Genomic DNA, 7647 nt, shown 5'->3' on the forward strand with positions numbered 1-7647 from the left:
CACAGCAGTCTGCCATTGACCATGTGGGTGCGACGCGGCCAGGAACTTTCCCCAGTGCGCGACGCACTATGACCCCGGACGTGCGGCAGCCCGATGATGCACTCACGCTGCATCGCGTCTTGTTCAGTGTACAGTCCCAGCGTGATGGGGAGAAGGGAAGTGGAGGACGTGTGAGCACTGTTATAGGTAAGTGAGTTTTATTATTTTTTTAACTATTCACAGTCCGGTACAAAAATAAGTAAATATGGGGCTTTTGTAAATGTGACAATATGTTGGGCCATTATATAAGGAATAGGAATTAAAAGAGGGGCTCTACTAAATTAAATATATAATAAGGATTGTATATAGAGTAGTAAAGGGTCAGAGGAGGACTATATGTAATGAGGGGGGTCATAAGGGCAACCATTGCAGCATTGTTTATACTAAGAAGGACTGTATATAATAGTCCAAATATAAAGGATAGGAGTAGTAGTACTGTGCTGTGCCAATATATACATAATAGCAGTAGTAGTACTGTGCTATGCCCATATATACAGGATAGGAGTAGCAGTACTGTGCTGTGTCCATATTTACAGGATGGGAGTAGTAGTACCGTACTGTGACCATGTATACAGGATAGGAGTAGTAGTACTGTGCTGTGTCCATATATACAGGATAGGAGTAGTACTGTGCTGTGCCCATGTATACATAATAGGAGTAGTAGTACTGTGCTGTGCCCATATATACAAGCATATGAGTAGCAGTACTGTGCTGTGCCCATAAATACAGGAGAGGAGTAGTAGTACTGTGCTGTACTCATATATACGGGATAGGAGTAATAGTACTGTGCTGTAGCCATATATACAGGATAGGATTAGTAGTACTGTGCTGTGCCCATTGTTAAGGAGGTCTCACTGGTTTCGGGACTACTGTCCGCCATCTTAGATACAGCGGCCATGTTCCCTGACCATTGTCAAGTTAATGTCATGATTCAAACTTCATTTTATGTAACCTGTTTGCTCGCCTGTCAGCTAATACCCTTTGACATTTAATGAGAAGCCAGTCTGTCCTCGAAGCTGCATAATAATATGATTCTGGAGCCACTTATCATCTCCTTCACAGCAAACTAGTATAAACAATATCTGTGTACAAGGTCTCTGAGAACTGAGCACAATTAATTAACTTTCTTTTCCCAGAATTTGCTGATGACCAATAGCTTTGCAGTATACTATTCACGCCCCTTTGATGACTTTTCTGTCTCTTATAAAGTATGCATTTTTTATTATTAATTGACTAAGAGATTGACATGTCTTGGTCTCTATGTTCAATCATGAAAGGGTTAATTAGGACTCACCTTACAAAAGTCAAGAGGGCTGTTGGGGCCCTGCATAAAAATCCCTAACACCCATATATACAGGATAGGAGTAGTAGTACTGTGCTGTACTCATATATACAGGATAGGAGTAATAGTACTGTGCTGTAGCCATATATACAGGATAGGAGTAGTAGTACTGTGCTGTGCCCATATATACAGGATAGGAGTAGTAGTACTGTGCTGTGCCCATAAATACAGGATAGGATTAGTAGTACTGTGCTGTACTCATATATACAGGATAGGAGTAATAGTACTGTGCTGTAGCAATATATAGAGGATACGAGTAGTAGTACTGTGCTGTACCCATATATACAGGATTAGAGGACTAATACTGTGCCCATGTATACTGATAGGAGTAGTAGTACTGTGCTGTGTACAAATATACAGGATAGGTGTAGTGTACTGTACCGATATATAACGGATAGGAGTAGTAGTAAGTAGTAGTACTGTGCTGGTCTCATATATAAGAGTATATAGGAGAATATCTAGGGAGAGCATTATATAAAACATAATTAATAAGCAGGAGCATTGTAAGACTGTATAGATGAAATGATTAATTGTAAATTATATATTATGTCATTATTTATGGGAATGATGTCCAATTTAATTTATTAGGTGTACAGTATTATGGGCACAGTGGGCACAGTTGTGCTGTGATGGGTAAATATTATTTAGGAACACAGTGTGGGACATTGTTATCCAGGTGACTTTATATTCTAGTGACTGTGATACTTTTAGTTGCACAGTGTGGAGATATACCACACAGAGCTGAAGATATCTGAAGATAAGTAAAAACAGGGAGAAGTTGTCCTGCAGTTCAGTACCCAAAGGAGAAGACATGTGAGGTACTGAATCCCACTTCTTAGTCTAATAACTGTAATTACTGACTAACTATCTAGACTATTTCCTAAATGTCAGTGCCTAGTCTTCTTTATGTGGTGCAGCGAGAATATGGAGGAGATGAAGGGTTATTGTTAGTTATTCTTATTGGTAAGTTAGTGCTGAGCAATGACCCTTACATCCCTAATATTTATGTCCTGGCATAAAATCATCAATGCAGCCACTGTTAACTCCTGTGAAATATGGAATATTTCCAGGTAGCAGTATGGTGGGCCCCCGGAATAAATTTCTCTGGTGGGCCCCAGGCACCCCAGTCCGACCCTGACCGTTGCCATAGACATTGCAAGAACTTAGCCCCTCATTGCAGAGGATTGTAATGTTGTCCCTGCCCCCTTTTTGTATCCTACACCCCAATTTCCCTTCAAGGACTGTACTAGAGTATGGACTCTCATGTACCAGAGCACTTTGGGAGACTTAAACTTTATTGATGCTACTGATCTTTTGTACTTCACTGTTTGCACTATTACGGTTATGCAAAATTGGTCAAAATACTAACCCATCGTGCCTTATTTCCCACACCAGTACAAGCGGTGTACATGTTTAGCATTAACATTTTCTTTAGGCCATGTAGCACATATTCTGGAATCCTGGAATGTCAATATGTAACGTTCTTCCACAGAACATCTGTAACACCTACCTTTTATTTTATTTTTTTTTAAATATAGTATTTCATGTTGGGTCTTACAGTTTTTTAGAGAGAATTGGGGGTACATATGTCTGTATCCAGAGATACTTGTACACTTATGCTTGTACACATATAAGGTTGACCTGAAGCAGATGCTATGTGTCATTATGTGTAGTATTATTTACAGTTTTCTTGGCGACATGCCTATCAGCAATTATTTAGGCCTTGATACTCTGGGAGGACTACCACCTAGAGGCACACCACCTCTCTCTAGATTTAATTGGTTAAGAGTGTATTATCATCCCCAATTGTATTTTTGTATGGAACCAACCCCTTTTTCATTTAGCCAAGCCAAGGGCTATGTAATGCCCTAGAGCAGTGATGGCGAACCTTTTAGAGCCTGAGTGCCCGAACGTCAACCAAAAGCCACTTATTTATTGCAAAGTGCCAACACAGCAATTTAAGCAGTAATTTATTTCTCCTTGTTCTCTGACAACTTTCAATCGTTCAGCCTCCTAAAGACACCAACGCAGTTGAAAGGAGGAGGGAAAATTCGCCTATCACTGAAGGAAGATTCTGTAGGAAGATTCTTTGAGTACTCTCTGGCGAACTTCATGCTGGGGTGATGGCCTGGGTGCCCATAGAAAGGGCTCTGAGTGCCGCCTCTGGCACCAGTGCCATAGGTTCGCCACCACTGCCCTAGAGTTAGACCATGACTAAATTAACTTTAGTTATTCAAGTGGATCCAGATGGTGTCTTCCTATTGGCTTATACGCAAAAGGTACTGAGGTAAATCTTCCATCCCTGTAGTTGAAGCTGCATTGACATTGCTGTGCACCACTTGTGATACAACACTACACCAAGTGGTGGAAACCAATACTGTTCTTTACCACTCATGGACCCTGTGGGAAAAGAAGATCACTATATGATGGAAGAAAGGCCCCCTGGTCATCTCCTGGGTTTGCCTGGCCCTGCTCTATGACTATAAAATATTGTTATAAGAAAAGAAAATGTGAGACATGAAAGGAGACAGAAATGTTTAAGTGGATGTCACTAATGTGTCACAGAAATCAGTAATTACAATGTTGGGAAAATAAATGTATCACACAAATAACATTTTGATGCTCTTTATTGTCAATGTGGGAACATATTCCAAGGAACTGTGTTGAAGGATGCCCAGCACTGAAAAGAAAACATAATGCAATTACAACTCTCTTCTCTTTTATGGCCTTAAAACTTATAGGTATTTAATTGTTTTATAAACATTTTCAATAATGACTATTTTTAAAAAGATCCCCTGATGATAAGTAGAACCCAGGTTCTCCCAGTGTTATGTCTCAGTAAGGTGCACCAAGTATTCAATTCTCCTGCAGCACCACCACAGGTAACATAAAGTATTACAGGAAATGAGTGGACATTCTCCTGACAGCCACTGTTGGTGGCTATACACACTGGGAATACTTGGCCTTTTCTTTTGCTCTAAGCCACCATTTTTATATAGCAATTTTTATATTTTTTAATATATCTACTTTGAATATTTTGTTTATGTTCTGATATTTTTCTAATTAGAAGTCTTAATTGTAGTTAATAGAACTGTTATATTAACAAAATACGATTTCCAGGGTTATGACATTTTTCTATTCTGAAGCTACTTGTCAGAAATCTACCTCAGATGCAGTGGAATTGGCAAAAAGTAACTTCTTCCAGTCTTTGTCCTAAATCTAAGTCAATTATAAGGTGCCCTCCACCTCTGAAAAATCACAGACCTGGAAGATAAGGTTCGGAGAGTAGGGCAACAAGGGAGCTCTGCTATCTTAATATTCTTTGCAGGAGACATATACATCTGTAGAGATTCAAATACAAGGCTCTCAAACTAGCTACACTCATAGAGTATCACATGACTTCCCCCTCCCTCCAGAGTAAGCAGGGAGAAGTAGTCCCTCCAGAGTAAGAGGAGGGTTACAGAGGTAAGAAGCCAGGCTATAAGTCCTATACCACAAGCTAATGATTTGTGATTAATTATCAGAGTTGTGCTCTCAAGAGCTGGGATCTCAACATCTTCAAATCTGCCTGGAATAACAATAAAAGAAGAACTTAAGCAAGCCTAAATCCACAGAAGACCTCCATGTTTGGAACAACCTCCCTGCCAAGATTGTTTTAAAACTGTCAAAGTTTATTCAATTTGCATTTTACTAATTGATCAAAATAATTTTAGGCAGTTGCACCCCCATTTATAAATTATGTTTACTTTTACAAGTTTGGTTCACCGACCTGCAGTAAGGAGGGACGCCTACAATGAATGTAGTTCCCTAGAGGATGAATCAAATTGAAGTCTATAACCTGAGAACCGACTTATTAACCAGATTGCTACACTCTTTTTTTCTTCTATGATTCTATGATCATATGATTCTATTGATGTCCAAATAACTACCATATGTCTGTATAATGAGCAATGTACTTGTCCTGACTACTGCATTTGTTTCTGTAATGTTTTTTTTCTAATTACGAACTTTGAAAAAAAAAAATATTATTATTATAATATTTATTATATCATATTTATTATAATAATAATAAGCATGTTAAACATACCAATCAATAACATATACCCAGATCTCTCCAGAGCAGATTCCAACAATTAACAAGAAAAGATGGACTTAATCCAAACCTACTATATCATGAGCTGCAGATGATATGATGTGTATTTAAATATTATAATATGCTTCTGTGTATATTAATATGTACAATTATAAAAATCAATAAAAATGAATACAAAAAGAATACAAAAATAAAAAAAAATAAACAAGTAATGCTTCTATCCATTCTTTCTTTGTAGCAATTTCTTTCCCTTCTCCCTCATTTAGTTTTACATTATAGGAATATGATGATACCCAATAACTTTTATGGAACAGCCCCATCAATTTACAATGCAAATTGACTTAATTATTATTTTTTTCATCTCATGAGATTATACATAAGTGATTTCTTACCTTCTGTATACTGCCACCTAGTGTTTACATTTCTTTTTTGACCTCAGGTTTTCTATAAATGAATCTATGTGTTTCATTGGATCATTATTCAAAAATTTAATAATGAAGTCTTCAGTAATTTTTCCATCTTGAATTTGTTTAATGAAACCTTCAGACATCTTTCTTATCTCAGACATTTCATTAGCATTAAGGTCCAGGTCACATATCTTGGACTTCATTTTTTTGGTAAGGTCCTGAACAATTTTCTTATGGTTTTCTGAGTGAAGGATATTGTTTATGGCAGTTTCAGTTTTATCCAGGAGAGAATATAGTTCACCATGTTCTTTGGATGAGCATTTGTCACCACACTTACTGGAAGCAACTGGAAAAATAGTAAATAAAAAAGTTAAGGTTAAAGCTTATTTTAGGGAAACATCACCCTGTGAAATACTGAATTTTGCTTGTGTGTATTCAACTACATTTATCTGTCACTCATTCTCACTGTCTAGAGGTCCTTTTAGTCAATGAGTATCTATAATAATAGGTCTAATTGTAATTATTAGTAATACTGCATCAAACAAATCTTATGCTATGGTTTCATACCTTGTTGATTCCATGTTGTAACCAGAAGAACAAGTAAAGTAACAAAGCGTAACATGGCTGGTTAATGTAACCACAACCGATGATTGATCTCACACCAATGACTTGAATTATGTTCTATTATATATCTTCATATCTTTATATATTCTGCAGGTCATAGAGGTACTAACCACCTCCCCATATACACAATTAAAGGATTATTATTATTATAACAGAACAACATTCATTTTCTAAATGTCACTACTTAGTGTTGAATAAATCTATCAATTATGAATATGAAAAGGTCATAAAAATGTTGACAAAGTTTGTCCTATTCATCTCTTGAGAGTTTTAGGTAGGATCCATGTGACACATTAACCTTTAGGGTCTGCCAATATGCTACTTTACAGGAACCACAAAGAAAGACACCCCGAAGCCATAAGCAAAGGGGACATGACTTTGGCAGGGGGGGACCTATAAAGCTGGAATTTTTTATGTAGTTGTATTCATTTAATATAGGTGGGTTCTGCTTTGAGAGGGCAGAGTATGTAGGGGAGGGTGGTACTGTGAGAGGGCAGAGTATGTAGGGAAGGGGGGTGCTGTGAGGGGGCAGAGTATGTAGGGAAGTGTGGTGCTGTGAGAGGGCACAGTATGTAGGGGAGGGTGGTACTGTGAGAGGGCAGAGTATGTAGGGCAGGGTGTACTGTGAGAGGGCAGAGTATGTAGGGAAGGGTGTACTGTGAGAGGGCACAGTATGTAGGGGTGGGTGTACTGTGAGAGGGCAGAGTATGTAGGGGTGGGTGTACTGTGAGAGGGCACAGTATGTAGGGGGGGGTGTACTGTGAGAGGGCAGAGTATGTGGGGGTGGGTGTACTGTGAGAGGGCAGAGTATGTAGGGGTGGGTGTACTGTGAGAGGGCAGAGTATGTAGGGGTGGGTGTACTGTGAGAGGGCAGAGTATGTAGGGGTGGGTGTACTGTGAGAGGCCAGAGTATGTAGGGGTGGGTGTACTGTGAGAGGGCAGAGTATGTAGGGGTGGGTGTACTGTGAGAGGGCAGAGTATGTAGGGGTGGGTGTACTGTGAGAGGGCAGAGTATGTAGGGGTGGGTGTACTGTGAGAGGGCAGAGTATGTAGGGGTGGGTGTACTGTGAGAGGGCAGAGTATGTAGGGGTGGGTGTACTGTGAGAGGGCAGAGTATGTAGGGGTGGGTGTACTGTGAGAGG

General features: G+C 39.1%; 1 long non-coding RNA gene across 1 annotated transcript; it reads right to left on the reverse strand.

Moving 5' to 3' along the window:
- Positions 1-3990: 3990 nt before the first annotated feature.
- LOC140106518 (uncharacterized) lies at positions 3991-6547 on the reverse strand. Its single transcript, XR_011850795.1, has 3 exons — positions 6449-6547; positions 5867-6227; positions 3991-4061 (listed from the first exon to the last, which is right to left on the reverse strand). It is a non-coding gene; the product is annotated as an uncharacterized lncRNA (long non-coding RNA).
- Between the last annotated feature and the right edge of the window lie 1100 nt (positions 6548-7647).

The sequence above is a fragment of the Engystomops pustulosus genome, chromosome 11 (genome assembly GCF_040894005.1).
Source record: "Engystomops pustulosus chromosome 11, aEngPut4.maternal, whole genome shotgun sequence".
Classification (NCBI taxonomy): domain Eukaryota; kingdom Metazoa; phylum Chordata; class Amphibia; order Anura; family Leptodactylidae; genus Engystomops; species Engystomops pustulosus.